General features: G+C 31.7%; 1 protein-coding gene across 1 annotated transcript in view; it reads left to right on the top strand.

Annotated features, from left to right (window-relative positions):
- Positions 1-18,741, top strand: part of LOC148312697 (protein-L-histidine N-pros-methyltransferase) — a 207,952-nt gene that overhangs the window by 99,008 nt on the left and 90,203 nt on the right. The window lies entirely within an intron of this gene.

The following is an 18,741-nucleotide window of genomic DNA, read 5'->3' as shown; positions in this document are numbered from 1 at the left end:
GGTTTTAGTGCCATAAAGCATCCGCCAAAACATTCCAAGAAATTTGTTTAATTTGTTTTTATAATAATAATAAATTAAACCCTTATCCGCACCCCAATGGTGCATAGGGCACTGTGTCTTATAAACGCAGTGTTATCATGATCGTTTTACACATGAAGGAAAGGTGATCAGCCCTCCGCTTCAGGTACCAGTCCATGGTAATATTGAATAAATATTACAGTGAAAAAATCACTTATATTTATTTTTACCCCCCTTGGGAATCGAACCCGGGACCTCCAGAACGGTAGCCGAGCGTGCTGACCATTACACTACGGAGGCGGACATGTTTGTTTTTATATGTAGGTTTAAACTTACCATTTATAAAAATACAATTAAAACCATTTCGCCCCTGTGCATTATAAGTTATAAAGAAATCTACATGCCTCCTGTCATCAGCATTAATTTCCCGCCACATTCAACCACCACTTTTCTATTCTTTCGCTTAATTAAACCCAACCTCTACACATACCACCACACTTCGCCTCTAATATCCCCCTCCCCCCTCGCCCACCCCCGCCGCCGCCGCCCTCCGCGCTCCATCGCCTTTATTTTAATTAATAATTCAATATCCTGTATCACGGTTTAATACTGAGTAACAAAACCGTGCTCGAGATAATAATGTGATTTCTATACACGTCTTATGTGCTAGTAGATACGCCATATGAACCAAGGCAGTTAGAACGGTGATTGGTACCTATGACCAATAATAACGAAGTATTTTTAAATACTGTATTCAATATACATATATAATACATATTGAATACAGTGTGTTGTCCGCCTCCGTAGTGTAATGGTTAGCACGCTCGGCTACCGTTCTAGACGTCCTGGGTTCGATTCCCAGGGGGGGGGGTCAAATAAATATAAGTGATTTTTTCACTCTAATATTCATTCAATATTACCCTAGACTGGTACCTGAAGCGGAGCGCTGATCACCTTTCCTTCATGTGTTAACAATCAATATAACACTGCGTATATATTATGCAGTGCCCTATGCACCATTGGGGTGCGGATGAGGGTTTGAAGAAGAATATTATGTATTCAAAGTCAATAACCGTTCAAGTTGAACTCGGCCACAAGAATAATATATTTTACGCTTGTTGTAGACAATGGCCGGTTACTGGCGCAAGTTCTAATATTGTCATTAGTTTTCATACTGTAAACGAAATGCGAAAAGACAACATGAAAATGGGTGCCGGTAACTGTGACAACTACTTGCGCAATTACTCATAATCGTGTGTAAACGACATCGAGTACTAAATAACTCCTAAGTGGAATCCATCACACACTCATAATATTGTAAATAAGTAATAACCGGTCAAAATATAAGTTTATTCAACGTTTCCGCTGGTAAAAAAATTACTAATTTCAACCGTAGATGTCGCCGAAGAAGTGGCATGCGCAACATGTTTTCAATTGAAGCATAAATATAATACATGGTAACTTCCGAAATTTTAATTATGTGGTTGTCAATCACGAGTAGAATGGCAAATATTACACCTGTATAAAGTGATCACTCAAAGTAACCTATGACAGGGGTCTTAATCCCTGTAAATACCCAGATTTCCATATTTTTCTTCATCTATGGTAAGATATCAATAAATTAAAAATTATAAATGTTCACTTTTAGTACAGTGTTTTTTTTTTGAGAAAACTATTGATCATTTCAATAGGATTTACCTTTCCATTACGTATGTATTTATTCGTTTATAAATTGATATGGTATTTGAAAATGATGCGGAATGCATCGAAACACGTGTCGCAATAGATTTTAAGGAATAGTGGTATTTATCAAGTAATACTTAAATTTAAAAAGGTATTTATTAATTACTAGAAGGTACTCTTTAATTGTATAACTAAATCAACAGTATAATCATAATAAAATAATAATAATAAAAACCTTTATCCACACCCCAATGGTGCATAGGGCACTGTGTCTTATAAACGCAGTGTTATCATGATCGCTTTACACATGAAGGAAAGGTGATCAGCCCTCCGCCTCAGGTACCAGTCCATGGTAATATTGAATAAATATTACAGTGAAAAAAATACTTATATTTATTTTTACCCCCCTTGGGAATCGAACCCGGGACCTCCAGAACGGTAGCCGAGCGTGCTGACCATTACACTACAGAGGCGGACAAAAAGGTATAATCATACCTTAATAAAATCAAGTTATATGGTAAAATCGAGCTGGGAATATATCAATATTTAATGAGAGCTGGGAATATATCAAAATGTCTGATTCAAAGAGTCGTAAAGGTTCGACGTATGACGCATCATTAATTTTAGTTTTTTTTCCAGATCCAACATGCATTACTCGATGTATTATAATACTGGTTTGATCAACCATGAATGTCGAGTTGACACGTATTCACGTTTCAATTTTTCACGAAATGTTAGAAAATTAGCAACCGACATTAGGAAGAATGATTTAGTGGGTCTTAATGAAAGAGAAAAGCATTGTAACCAATAATATTCTTTAATTTTTGCCATAATTATTAATTTATTACATATCACAGTTTGTTGACACCGTGTATGTGTAATATGTAGACCACACAGTCACCTCGCGTGTTCGATTCACGACACAAAAGAATCAAATTACAACAGCACCCGTTTTGTTCTCCGCTTATTAAATCCTTGGAATTTTTTTCATAACATTAATGAAAATATATTACCGAACACACGTGGTCGTTATTTCGTCGTATGTGGAAGCAAATTAACCTTTTTATCGAAGCACTTAATTCTTACGTGGAATAAAGCAGTGTTTTTTTAAGTCGACGTAATTTTGGTTTCATGACAATTAGTTCACCTTCTTATACCTTCGTAAGGCAACACCGTTTGGTACAAAATACAAAAATATGTGTTCTCGTATTTTGTGTAAACCTTAATATAACATTTCAAAATTCTCGCACTATCGATATCTATAATTCATTGCCAGGGATTTAGCTTAATGTTTAATTATTATGATCCAATTTCGAAACATTGTTCTTGAATCACTCGAACATCACTAGAGACATCTATCGGAGCAGAAACTCTTTTATTAGTATGCGAGGTCCGAATCCTGGATTATAATCACATACATGAGAAACGCCAGAAAATCAGTTTTAATTTGTATTATTTTAGCTTATAATTTGACCAGTTAATTTATTTACAACATTATTAGTGTGTCACAAATCTGGATTATATCCAATTAATTATTTAATTATTCATATTTTTGATATTATAACAGAAACGAATAATTCATAATTCATAGATGCCTGTACATTTAAAAGGCTTACGACGGTTTATTCTTCTTCAAACCCTTATCCGCAACCCAATGGTGCATAGGGCACTGCATCATATAAACGTAGTGTTATCTTGATTGTTTACACATGAAGGAAAGATTATCAACCCTCCGCTTCAGGTACCAGTGGTATTTACTTAGTAGAACGTAAAACTTAGTAAATTAAAACTGGATAGATTTTACCACAAAGTGACTGCCGAATCAATAAAACTAATGTTTAAAACTAAACAATAAGCTAATGTTTACGGTTGTTTACTATAAAACTGGGTAAAAACCACAATTTTGCTATTGTTCGGTATGAATTTTCTACTAAATGACAATGATGATTTGTATATTTTTGTGTTGTTTTTGAACTTCCATTTTAAAGCAGTTATCGCAGATTTTTCATTTATTACTCTATGTATACTTTCTGTTTCGCGGTTAGGGCATAAAGCTCGCGGTGCGTAGGTGCCTAATTAAATATGAAAGTTTTTATTATTTAATTCGTTTACATAGTAAAAACCAAATTTCGTTTATATAACCACAAACTTTGTCCAACACAAATAAGTATTCTTAGTTACTTAAAAAATCAGTTGTATTTTTTTATCATGCTATTAAGTATTAATTCACGACAAAAAAAAATTATATTCAACGGTAAGCAGTATTTACACGAAGCCAATCGCTATGAACTAGTTGAAACTTGGAATGCGTACTAATTCAATGGATTGGCTTGCAAAATTGACACGAAAACACAGTGTACGAAAACAAAGTTGTCTTGAAATGCCATTATGCCTTTTTTTACTAAATTTCTAAAAAAATTACCCCACATGTGTTAAGTGATCTCACTAATCAGTGATGTATTGCATTTTGTGACCCAAAAATGCCAGTCAAGCTAAAGAGAAAAGTCTAACAAAAAATCTCAGATTCACACTCCTCTATGGCTCCGAATGCTGGACGATGTATAAGACTTGCTCTGAACAACTAGAAACTGCTAAAATCCGAATGCTTAGATGATCAGCTGGAGTGTCTCTTAGAGATAAATAAAGAGTTCACGCATTCGTGGAAGCCTGGGTGTAACAGACACCAATAGGCAATCGAGATAGTGTGGGCACATAGGACGCAGAGAACCTGAACATATTGTGAACCAGGCAATCGCCAGGATCATTCTCGAAAGATGTTCATGGGTTCGAAGGCATGGTCTGGGTGACGTTGTCCATGATAGAAGGACCTACAACCTGAGCACGAGGAGAGCTAACCCCACAAACAAACAGTCTACAAAGGCGATAATTTGGGATTGAGCCAGAGAGAAGAGAATAAACAGTATTACATATTTTATTTATTGTTTCGGCATTAACTTTGTGGTAAGACATGTTACAATGATTAAAGAAAACACTTGTTTTATACCACTTGAGTTTTATTAAAGACTACATGTTTCAGAAGTTAAACTTCCATCATCCAGGTCTGTATAATAACTGTATCAGTTATTATACAGACCTGAATGATGGAAGTTTAACTTCTGAAACATGTAGTCTTTAATAAAACTCAAGTGGTATAAAACAAGTGCTTTCTTTAATCATTGTAACAGTATTACACGTTAGATTAGGAGTTCAACTCGCGTAATACTATATATTCACGTCGATAAGGAGACAAAAACTAAGTTTCGTTGGGTTATTTTATAAAAATGTTTTAACTTATTAAAAACACATATGATATTGTAAGTAAAATTATGCAAATCTAAATTGTAATATAAATTACGTAGCAGAAAAACATTTTGTGCTGAAATAATACAATAATTATGCGAATTATATCAATTTACTCAAAAAAATGAACTAATCGGTGCAATTTAAGACATTAAACAATAATTAAGACTAATAAAATTTAAATATTATATTATGATAATTAACGTACATACTATAATGTTAAATTGAAAAAATAATTTATTTATTGTATTGTACATCACTTTATTGGCACGCTTTATTTAAGATTTGAATAATTATTGCGCCTAAATTTATGTGCCTTTTACATATTTATTAGTTTTAACGGATTTTTCTGATAGAAACGGATGAGTCCAATGATAAGGTAATTAAGTGAATTAAAATAACATAAATGAATTACTGAATAAAAAAAAAACTCAAATTTCATATACATATGTAGTAAATTTTACCAAGCTAGTTTGAGATATTAAGTTTTTTTGCCGCAGATACAATGCTTACATTTTATTTCTACGTATTTTATAATACATTTAAAATTTAAAATAGGTCAAAATATATATTTATTGTGTTTTAACTTTTTCTTATTTATCTTTTGTACTTGAAGTGCAGGACCTTCATTTTATATATTTTTTATTAATAATATACATGTAGTGATGTCTCGAATAACATTCCAGAACCAAGTTCGTTATGTGTAGACTTGCAGGGTCAAATCCTCTTGTTCCTTTGCTTCTTGGCTGCTGACTTTTAGAAAAAACCTTTCCAAGGTTGTTTGTTTCTCCCTGTTCTTCAACACCTGTTGAAAATAACGGGCAAAGGTGTCATTGTAGAGATCTTTGGTCCAGTAGGCCTCAGTTTTTTTTTTAGATGGGAATTGCACTTATTATTTACCTTGCTTATTATGTACAAGGTTTATAGATCATTTAGTGGAATTTTTTTCTTCTAGCTAATTTAATATGTTTTTATTTGAATCTGTGTTGGGAACAGGAGGGATAATCTAGTGTGGGCCAAACAGGAACTTCTCAGCATTTGCTCATTGCTGTTAGGAAACCACGTAAAACTTCTCAGAAGGCGGACTGTTGACTGTCATCAGCAGACCTTCCGTTCCACTAGAAGAGGGTTCGTCATTTTGTGTCCTACTTTGGTTTGTGTTACCAATGTCCTTCACTATTTTGATCATGTATGATACCACCTCTCGTGACAGTTCCTTATGAACTATCACGGATCCGATGTTGGATAGGTCCTCACCCAGGCTCCTGCAACGCGCCTCCAGCTGTTGTCTTTGAAAAAAAAAGTAGGCCTCAGCTTAGTCCACACCATACAAACAATGAATGTTAGTAAACTGCTGAATCTCTCCCCATTAGACCTAAACTTGAACCTTCTTTATTATTTACGTTTAAACATCTTACATTTTCTCCGATCAATTTGTAACAATAAAATATCCGGTTTAAGTAACCATATCATCATTTTCTATAAATGTAATTTCTTCACTTCAGGTAGCGTCATTCTTTACACTTTAATTTCCAAAATAAACACGGAATAAAGTTGTTTATATAAAAACGAACCATTGTTAAATGCAACGGCTAAATATTCTAAAAAAAACAATCACGCCCAAAAAGGTCTTAAATTACAAATGTAACTTTTTGTAAATCATCAAATCACGATTCGCATTTAGACGATCGAGAAATCATTCCCATTGGATTATAATATTAATATCCTACTCACGAAAATCACACAGTTTATACTGAGAAAAATCACAAAACCAATTTACAATCAATAGTCTGTAATGTATTATTATATTCGATAATGTACAAATTTTAGCGTGGCTAATTTTATAGATCGAGTTTGAACGATTGAAATCGATTTATTTAACAACGCAACGGGTCCAAACTATATTTGTGCGGATAAATCGCCTGTAAACAGTTACTTGTATTACTATGTCCAATAGATTTAGTCGATATGACCTTTTTGTGTATATTGTGCATTGACTCAAATACACAAGAAACACAAAAACTCTTCTACTCTACTTTACCCACAGTTCGGTTACTATAATATAAATACCCTTTTTAGAAAATCTATCATCATGCACATTTGTAGTGCATGTTTTTGTTGATGTTGATGGATTGAACGAACGTGATCCTATCTCAGAGATGCATAAACAAAAACGGATATAACATGTCAATCATACTATGGTTATTAGAATACAAATTGATACGTACTAAAACTTTATGTCCGATTATACATAACAAGCGTTATACATCATACCTGACATCAACAAGTGTGCAAGTTTGCGTATACATTTAAATTAAAAAATAATATCCCTTTTTAAAATTATTGATGTAAACACCGACATCTCATGTTCTCATCAACAGGTAAAAATACATCTCTAGTTTTTCAAACTAGTCGTGTTTACATTAATAAACTCACAAAAATGGTGTTATAAGAGTGTTTAATTTTTATAAACCGTCATTTTTTTCATCATCACAACCGTTTATGAGTAAATTGAACCGTAGGGTTCAATTTACTCATAAACGGTTGTGTAAAAAACATGTAGATGTTTTTTGTGTAAAAAACATGTAGATGTTTTTTTGTATAATACCACCTATGTTTGCCAGGCATTGCTTTAATTATAATAAATGTGGCCTAATGAACTTGAGGAGAATTAAGATTTTGAACTAACGATCATTATTTTTTCATTTATACGAAAAAATAAAAACACGCGCGAACTCGTTTCCAACATCTCTAGTTCTTCAAACTAGTCGTGTTTACATTAATAAACTCAAAAAAGTGGTGTTATACAAGCGTTTGATTTTTATAAATCATCATGTTTTTTCACAAAGTTAATTCCACATCGATTAAAAATTGGGATGATCATTTGTTTTACTAAATTATATTGTAATATTAATAGTGACTGGGGAAAACGTATTGTGACACGGTGTTTGAAAATGATGCGGAATGAATCAAAACACGTGTCACTATGAATTTTAAGAAAAAGTTGTATTCACCAAGTAAAATTCAAATTTATAATGAATAGAAAAAGATATTTTATAAATACAACCGTCATATGACGATCGTAAGCCCTGTAAATGCACATACTTCCATATTCTTCCTCATCTATGTTGTGATGTCATAAAAATAATGCATAAAATAATTCCTAATTGGAGATAATCCTCATTTGTGAACAAGGATTTGGACACACTCAAAATGTTGTACTAGTTTTTATTTAATTATTTATGGTTCTGAAAAATTAAAAACATAAAACATGAAATGAAATACAGTGCAATATGTGTATAATACGTTTAAATGTTTTTCATCAATCAGATGAGAATACAACAAACTTACAAAAACAAATAAAAGCACAGGTTATAAATATAAATATACCTTTTATAATCCAGCACCAACAAAGAACTATTCAAAAAATTCCTTTATTTATCGAAGTTGTGGGAAATTTAATGAATGTTGTACACACCTTGATATGTTCTACTCCAATCTTTCAAAATTTAAAGCTAAATTGTTCGAAATCTTATAAACCTAAAAAAGTAATTCTATTCCCTGTCCTTTCCTTTTCTTTCTTTCCTATCACTGCCATCTCCTTTTCTCTTTATCCCATCCTTGTCTCATGTCTCTTCCTTTATATAGACCTCTCTTATGTATAGTTTTGAAGAACTATAATTGGTACTCATGATTTTATTTTTTGTATTCTGTGTGTATCATATATTGTAACTGTTGTTCTTCCTTCCAATAAAATAAAATAAAATAAATAAATAAAGAATCAATAGAAATGTGGTCGTAAAAAAGAGTACGTATAATACCAATAAAAAGCCGCAAAAAACAAGTAATAAATATAAATAATAAGTAAAAATTAATCGATATAAAATTAAGCTAGAAGATTAAGGAGGAATATGCAAGAACTTTCAATTCGATTTCACCAATCTGGTAAAAGACCTCTTGTATTTTTCAATAATTTTCAATGAAATTATTCGATCGTTGTAATAAGTTATTCACATTTAACCAAGTCAATGAATCGAGTAAAGTGCGGGTAGTCTGTATTATAAAGTCGGCCTGGAATATAATTTTTATAAGTCCGCGTTGGGTTATTTTAATTGCGTCGATTGCCTTTCCACTTAGTATGGGATAATATAAAGCAGTATCGAAGCCGGTGAAACCGCAGAGTTGCGTGGCTTCCGTGACGTTATTGCTCCTCGCGTCAATCAATCGGGACTAATTCATCAGGTCTCCCACCGGCCGATGGCTGCTCTATTCAATCTTTTGTTTCATATAAAAACATCCCGTCATTACAACTGTTTTTATATTGTATAATGCCTAATGGGATTATACATCGTTTTAAAACTACAGCCTGATACGAAAAATCTTCTACTCTTTTAGAATACCGTAGAACGGGGCAACTTGAACTTTGATGTGTTACTTGAGCCCAGTACAAAAAAAAATATTTAGATCTGTATTTGGTCTACAATATAAACGTATCGACATGATTCATTGTTTCCCTGACAGGTGACACTTATTGCTTTCATTATTGTAGACCAAATACAGATTTTTTTGTACCGTGTTCAATAACACATTAATGTTCAAGTAGCCCCGTTTTACGGTATTTCTTCTTTCTTACCCACTCCGAAAATTTACAACTTTAGCAATAATTGATTAATGCCCAATATATGATAAATCGTAATTTAATATTCTCTTAACCCAGGTAATATTTGACGTAATTGATTTTTTCTTAAAACACTGTTTTTTTATTCAAAAAATTAGTTTTTCTTCCAAATAAATATATATTTTGAAAAGTCAAAGACAAAATAAAATATATGATTTTGTCTCAGAGGTTTTATGGTACTGAAATAATGTGATGTGAGATGTAAAGTATGTGTGTTTATTTGAGTTTAAACATCAGCATCTAAATGCCTATAAAAACTTAAATTTAATATAAAAGACGATTCCAGTTGTTTTTTTAAACTCATCAACCCCTAAAACCAAAAATTACGTTTCAAATAGAAGTGAGTAAGGTTTTAGCCAACCTATACATCTAGAAGCATGTAGAGTGTCGACTCTACAGTATTTAAACCAGTTTCAAATGAAACTAACAATTATTTATTTGTGAGAGTGAATAAGATAAACCGAGAACAGAACACTCGTGTGTAATAGAGAATACACGTATCATAATGTAATGGTGAGAAAACGCGTATCAAATAATACCACGTGGGTACTTTTGTTTTTAAAAATTGTTGTATTAAATACCTCGTACCAAGTATTCAGAATTCACAATCGAAAATCTTTGATTCAAAACAGACAGACAAATTTTTGTCTGCATTGGCTCTAACAAACAAAATAAACTGTAAAAATAATAAATAAAGGATTGAAGAGATGATGGAGAGAGAAGAAAAAAATACAATAACAAAAATATATTGACATTTAGAAAAATATAGAATTATTGTTACCTTAAATGTAACTATGAAATGAGGATCATATACACACAAGCAATCGAAAAACATTTTTTTCTTCTCAATTTTGTCGAAAAATATCGATCTTATTAATTAATACATACAAAAAATATAAAATTATGGATTATTTATTTTATTTATTGTTTCGGCATTCTTATTTGTGGTAAGACATGATGAAATTGTAAAAGAAAAACACTTGTTTTTTTACCATTTTAGTTTATTTTATTATGACGACTAGTTTTGGAAGCTATGCTTCCATCTTTAGGTCATAAGTTTATATTTAGACTCGAAGATGGAAGCATAGCTTCCGAAACTAGTCATAATAAAATAAACTCAAGTGGTAAAAATACAAGTGTTTTCTTTTTCAATGGATTATTTATTTATTTTCTTGAAATTTGGATATTACCATTTTCAACCTATAAAACAAACATGAGTTAAAATTACGGCTAACGAAACAGAGTTGGGGTCCCAGAAAACTAGACAGCATCCCTCCCCCTTCTCCCAACGATCGTCATAGACAAGCTCGTATAATTAATTTAGGCAATATAAATGTTTTTTCCGGTACACAAACGACTGGGCTATTATTATTATTATTAATTAAGAACTATGTTTTTAATCATGGTTTTTTGCTCATTAAAATATTATCTGCATAGTCGGTATACAAATGGTTATTATATGTTTTTTTTATTGAATAATTCATAGATTTTTCTATCCGTATTCTTTAACCGTTTTTATTTGATAATTATGTTAAATCAAAGAACTACATTTATTATTTTATAGTATAATTATTATTTTCGGATTTGTTTGCAATAATTGATTACAATAATTTTGCAATTTCATTATTGCTAAGTATCCAATCTTTAATATTTGTTGAATTTTTGCCCGCTTTCCTTATGCCAAATGGTCCATTAGAACAAGCACTAGAATATATATTAACGATCGTTGCTGTTATAAATATCTAATTTATTTATTCTTTACCAAAATTAATTATGCAAATTTTATTAATATCAGTTTCATTGCGAGATTAAATATATGTGGATAAATATGTTAATTAAATATGTTTGGATCAGATGTATCGATGTGTAGATTTGATTGGCGCCGTGGCGTAGTTGGGTAGGCGCTCGATTGCGAAACTGGCGTCGCGGGTTCGTTTCCCGCCAACTGCAAAATGAATTCAAGTAATTTTTTTTCAATTGTTCTGGGTGTTTGTGATGTATTTTCTTACATTTACCTTCCCTATCCTGAATATCCTACCTGCAGACAAGCATCTAACATAGACGCTTTGCGGGTCATTCCTTTAATAAATAAATGAATTAACATATTTCCGTTTATTTTAAAAACCAAAAGAAAACAACGTTTTTCTTCCTAACCTTACCTAATAGAAAATAGGTAAGGTTAGTTATTAATATCTGATTATATCTATAAAAGATAAATATCACATATACATGTAACAACTATAAACGTAGAATTCCTAAAAATTATCAATACGAAAAGTTAAAAACTGCAGCATTTTGAAACAATGGAAATTCATAAAAATATAAATAATAATAAAATGATCATTCACAATATGACAGTGACTTAAATCTTTTTCTACTGTCCATGTCCCACTGATAAAAATACGAAATAATAATTTAATTAATTAATTAAAATAAAAAACACCCTTACTAATCTTCACCCTTCATCATCCTTCAAGGACACAACTCTAAAATGTAGGCATAGCTTAGGGCATCCGGTGTTTTAAAATGATTGGGAATGCATTGAAATACGTGCCACAATAGATTTTAAGAAATACTGACATGTACCAAGTGAATTTTAAATTATAAATTGAAAATATTATTTTTTGACATCTCATCAAAGATGAAGAAGAATATGGATGTCTGGGCATTTACGGGGCTGACGACCGTCATAGGTTGGTTTAAGTAATCACTTTACACACGTGTAACATTCACCAATTCTACCCATTATTGACAACCACACTACTCAAATTCTTAGAAATACTATATACATGTATATGAACCAACTTTAAAACATTATTCTTGAATCACTAGAACGTCACTGGAGACATTTATTGGTGAGATGATTCTTCATCTTTGATGAGATGTCAAAAAATAATATGAAAATAACTCCAGTAATTGGAGATAATCCAGATTTTGTGAACAAGTATTTGGACACACTCAACATGTTGAAAATATTATATCACCTTCGATTGCTGTCTAAATCAGAAGACCGAATTATCACCTTTTCTATGTGTTATATGCGATCGATATGGTATATACTTTTTATTTTTAAATCTATCATTACCATCTACATCCTACTATTATTATCCAAGTCTTTATAAGCGCCCTTGAGATAGTATTTCACTAAAAATCCGCTACATAAATTATCATTATTATTTTTATTATATCTTTCCATGTATCCGATGCCGTGCTCTATGCACCATTTGATAAACGATCGCCCTTCAGAGTAAAGTATGTAAAATGTTATTACATGTAACCCAATAATTGGAAGCACAAGGCAGTAAATTACGTACCTAGCTGCGGTAAGCATCCCACAGTATGCCCGACGCGGGAATCATACCGATACAATTATTATAATTACCAATAATGGTTAAGTATCGACACAGCCCAGCTATTCTCAAACTTTCAAAGTTTATTACACTTCAGTTTTGTACTGACATTTCTTGGTGGAACTGCATTTTATATAACTAACTAACTAACTAACTAACTAACTAACCATCACGCCGCCTCTCCGCAGGGGTAGGCAGAGAGAATAGAGCGCCACACCACTCTGTCCTTGCAAACATTCTTCGCCTCTTCCACGTTCATGCATCTCCTCATACATACCCGCCGATTGTTACGACTCCTAACCTGACCACTTTCAAGTATTTGGCATACCTGATCGTGCCATGTTTTTACGGTCTTCCTCTGCTTCTTTTCCCACTAACATTCGCCTCATAAATTTGTTTTACCGTTCTTTCCTCACTCATTCGTTCTACATGTCCAAACCATCTCAACACACCTTTCTTAATTTTATCGATAGTGCTTATCTCAGCTTTGCATTCCTTCCTTATTTCACTATCGCACATCTATCATACATCGTTTTGTCGCACATTCTTCTGAGAGATCGCGTTTCGACTGCATTCAGTCTACTTTCATCCTTCATAAATAAAGTAATAATTATATAATAGTTATTTTATTCTATACAAGTTTCACAAAACGTAAAATTCTACATTTCGCTCACTCCTTTCAATAACGTCATATATCGAAAAACTTGATTTTTCAGGAGATAGTTTTTAAAGTTTAAGAATATAATAAAATATATCAAAAATAAATACTGAGCCACTTATTGAACTTTTTACTGTGCAACAGATCTTTTTAGGTAAAACCTGAATGTTTTTTCTTAATTTGAAAAATAATTAAAATATTTTTTTAAATATTAAAATTTACCTTTTCTTCAAAATCCAAAAACACTTTCTGCTTTGTAAGCGGGTAAATATTAAGTTAAAAATATGCCGATTTCGCTGGGATATAGTACATTTTCTGAGTATTCCGAAAACATTTACAACTGAAAATTTACGATTTTTTATTTTTGACGTTATTGAAAGGAGTGAGCGATTTGTGATAAAATAAAAATGAACGTGTCGTTCCACAAAGTTAATGTCGAATCAAGAAATGTGACTGTAATACATGTGCCCTAATCAAGTTGGAGCGATTTAAGATTTTAAACAAACGAACATCAACATTTTCATTTATACGAATAAATAAAAAACACGTGCGTACTCGAATCCAACGTTGTGTCAAAAATTCATAGCAATAGCTGAATAACTTTAGCAGCTTTCATATTTTGAATAATCGAATATATTTTTTTTATTTTAACACTCTCCTTATCATTCATCATTCACTTTACGTAATACCACTTTAAGTGAACAATGAATGATAAGGAGAGCGTTAATTACTATACCACAAAGTTAACAATGCTTTTAATATCCAAAATATATAAAATGTTTATCTATATAGATGTAGAATAATCGCACAAATTTAAGCTTTGAATTGAAATAAAAATAAATATTAATTGTAACTGCAGAATTATTTGGTAATATCGCAGTCATACAGGAGAAAGTGACCAAGTGCATTTGTTTACAAAAACATGATCATTGACTATTTGATATCTTACTAGCTTAATATTGCCCTGAAAATATCCCAAAGGATTTTAAACTTGTAAGTATAATATATTGACTTGGTAAAAATGGCTAACTGCATTGGTGTTTATTTTGTTGCCAAGCAAAAGTAACTTAAATGGCCCTCCTGAACATTTTGCCTTTTGTTAGTTAGTCACTTTCTCCTGTACGACAACGATATATCCAAAATTAAACTCGGTTTATTTGGTTGAATTCTACATTTATTTATATTTATTTTAATACGTGACGCGTTTCGTCTTCTTAGGACATTATCAAACACGTGTTCGATATACATAAATAAATGTAGAATTCAACCAAATAAACCGTCTTTAATTTTGGATATATTACCCAACAAAAATATATATTCTGTGATTATAATTGTCGCATTGAAATATCTTCTCTGCAAGATGTTGGGAAACCGCACCAATCCACGTTTATAGTAATAATAATAATAATAACACCGTTGATTGAATTTTCCCGTGATCCAAAAGTGATATAATTTTCTCTCCCTCCCCTTCGGAGTACTTCCCCGTGCAGCCGTCCTTGTCCCCCGTTCCCTCTGGACACTGCATTCTCCAGCCCGCCGTCCCGCTCGCACTCTCGGGCTGGACACAATGATAGTTTTGTTTGTATTTATTTCCTCCAGTAATTTTGGGATTGCCGCAATAATTTAAACGCTGATCAGAGTTGTTGATCTGTTCTCATCGGCCACGGATTTGTTGGTAATGTTGCGGGCAACGGGTGGAATTCGGATATTTTCAAATAATTTTTGTCTAGAAAATTATGTTTTCATTAATTGATTCGGAAGTCATTTTGTTGTAACATGTATCCTTTTTTTAATTTACGTTTTACGTGGTAAATACCACTATTTCTTAAAATCCAGTGTGACACGTTTTTGAATATGATACGGAATGCATTTAAACACGTGCCACAATACATTTCAAGAAATAGTGGTATTTACCAAGTAAAACGATGGAGAACGAGAGAATGACTAAGAAAATATATGTGGCGAATGTGAGAGGGAAAACAGAACGAGGACGACCGAAAAAGACTTGGCACGATCAGATCAATCAGAACCTAAAATCTGGCGGTGTCAAAAGTCTGCGTAATCGGAGGACATGTATGACTAGATGTTTAGATGTGAAGGAGGCGAGGAGTGTATGTCAGGACAGAAGAGTGTGGCGTTCCATCCTCTCTGCCTACCCCTGCTGGGAAACGGCGTGATGGTAGTTGTAGTAGTAGTACCAAGTAAAACTTATAACTACCAAGTAAAAATATGTGTGTTGAGTATTTAACAGGAATTTGCCTAATGTCTTCGAATTGTAAACCTTATTTATTTAAAGACACTCAAAATATGTTCAATAAATACAGAATTAAAAAAAAGCGTTTCAGTAAAGATTTCATATCTTAAAACATAGTCCAACATAAATAAAAATGCACAACAGCACCGAAATTTTGCATTGAATTACATTGTATTTCTGTTGTCTGTAATACGATACAACGAATTTCAGTAATATATGATAGTTTTCAATTATGTATTTCACTGTATGTATGTATAATATAAAGAGATTACTCAAACCGACTAATCATAGTTCGTAAGCGTTTGTGAATACCGTGGCCGTACATAATGAATAATGTAATCCTTATTTTGTACCTTAACCTTAAATATGAAAACTAGTTTTTTTCTACGACAATATTTTTACCTACTGAAGCCAAGATTGTCAAGAATTGTTGTTCGACAGAACTAAAATATGTATTCAAATTATTTTCACAAAAAAATTTTTTGATTGTAAGTTTTGATGTAAAAAAAAAAAATATTATATGATAATCGCATTGATTGATTCCAGTGCGCTGGCGTATATATTCGGAAGACGCCAGTAACATGCGTCGACTTAATTCGTACCACGGTATTGCATTCCCATTTGAATGCGGGCAGCAATCACGAGCCCTAAGCGGCAAGCGGCGGTCATTTGCGGTGTAAAATTATCCCATTACCCTCGCGTTCCCGCCATTTTTTCACTTCTCGAACTTTCTTTGTTGCGTTTCTGTTGCGAATGCAGCCGATAGATGTAACGCTTGCATCCAGATAATCTAATGCATCGATTCCGACCAATCATCGACTTATTACCATCTCGGGCTCGGAATAACCAATCAGGGCCTGTGGATATCATTACAAATGCAATCTGGAATTATACCGGCTTTGATTTATGCCTTATGATATAGGAAGAGCACTTCTACAATTCGATATTTACCGTGAAGTCTGAAGAGACGCCACAAATATATTATACTTGCTGAAATTCGCTTGTCATTAAAGAACATCGATTGTGCTACAATGTTGTTTTATTGTACTCGAAAGCAAAAAGCCTCGAAGTGAACTCATGTTTAAAACTCAGTATATTTAAACATCCTTAATTTACTATTATTCTACATTAATTCACCAATATTTCTTGTGGCCCTGAAAGCTTGTAGAACCTTGCTTGAATGATAAAATAACTAATTTTACATCTTTTTCCATCGTTCTTTCCTAGCTAAACTACTATATTCAACGTCATTTTTCTCCAAAATTCGACAATGTAGTATAAATAAGGTTTCCAGCTTTATTTTATTTACTTTTTAAAACAATCATTTTACTACTCGAATAAATACACATTTAACCATACATTATGAAATAAAATACTTTTACTGTTGTATTTTTTTCAGTGTCTTTATCTTAGCTTAATCGAAATCTGACAATGTCGTTAAAAAAAGGCTTCCAGGTGTATTTTATTAAGTTTTTAAAACATTCAGTTTACTACTAGAAACATTAGTATTCATTATGAAATGAAATATGTTTATTGTTGTATTTTTTCCTATCACTCCATTTTAGCTAGACTACATACATATGCTCAATTTTTAATTTGAGTTTTAATTGGTAAATACCACTATTACTTAAATTTAATATATATATTTTTTAAATACTAAACTTAACTTAATTTCGTACGAAATCTGACAATGTGGTAAATAGGTTTGCAGTTGTATTTTATTTAGTTTTTTAATGGATTAATATATACCTATAAAATTAAAATAAAACATGTACATACGTAGGTATACATAACAATATATATATATATATATATATATATATATATATATATATATATATATATATATATATATATATATATATATATATATATATATATATATATATATATATATATATATATATATATATATATATATATATATATATATATATATATATATATATATATATTTACATTTATTCGGAATTTACTCGTTCGCCCATAAATAAGTAAAATATATAATAACTTTTTAACGTAATTTAATTACGTTTCGAAAGATTTTTTATTTATCCATTTCTACAGTGTTATCATGCTCGTATAAAATAGAATCAATTGTAGTTATACATTACTCTTCATCTGTAAAACTTGTACTCTGTATCAATCTACCCCATACGGCTACTCATTACTCCCCAATTGTGGACGATTAGGTTTCGTGCATTCCATGGGAATTCCTGGACGGATTTTCACCTCGAAACGCCATGGTTGTATGGAAAACATCTCAGGAATCCACGTGCTTCACAACTAAACAATGGTGTCTGTCTCTAAACGTGAGTCGTGTCACGAATTGGTCCGATTCAAAATAAACCATGATTTTTTTCAAAGTACTCGTCAATACGATGAACTCTCAGACCTATCTAGATTTTGTACGTACATACTTCAAACCTGTCAATTCAAATACCCGTTTCATTAGATTGTATTTTTTATTATTTTTTATTTTCGACATTTAATATCTACAGTAACATGTACAAAATACATATTTTTGTCTTAAAATTGTCTATTTGGAGCTTAACAATAGTAAACGTATGAAGGGTCAATATGTACATATATTAATCAAACGCTGATTTTTATTTTAACGATTATTTTATTTCAGTTATGTTGACGTAAATTTATAATTATGTGTATTGGCTGAACGTATTTAAAGTTTTACTGAATAAATACTTAAATACGTTTTGTTTAAGATATTATTTATCAGTTAAGATATTCCGCCATTTACCGATATTTACCGCCTCCGTGGTGTAATGGTTAGCTTGTTAAG

The sequence above is a fragment of the Brachycentrus maculatus genome, unplaced genomic scaffold, assembly GCF_059751285.1.
Source record: "Brachycentrus maculatus isolate JH-2025_06_01 unplaced genomic scaffold, ASM5975128v1 h1tg000036l, whole genome shotgun sequence".
In the NCBI taxonomy this organism is placed as follows: domain Eukaryota; kingdom Metazoa; phylum Arthropoda; class Insecta; order Trichoptera; family Brachycentridae; genus Brachycentrus; species Brachycentrus maculatus.
Note: the sequence above shows the minus strand (reverse complement) of the source record. Positions and strands in the feature narration are given on the sequence as shown.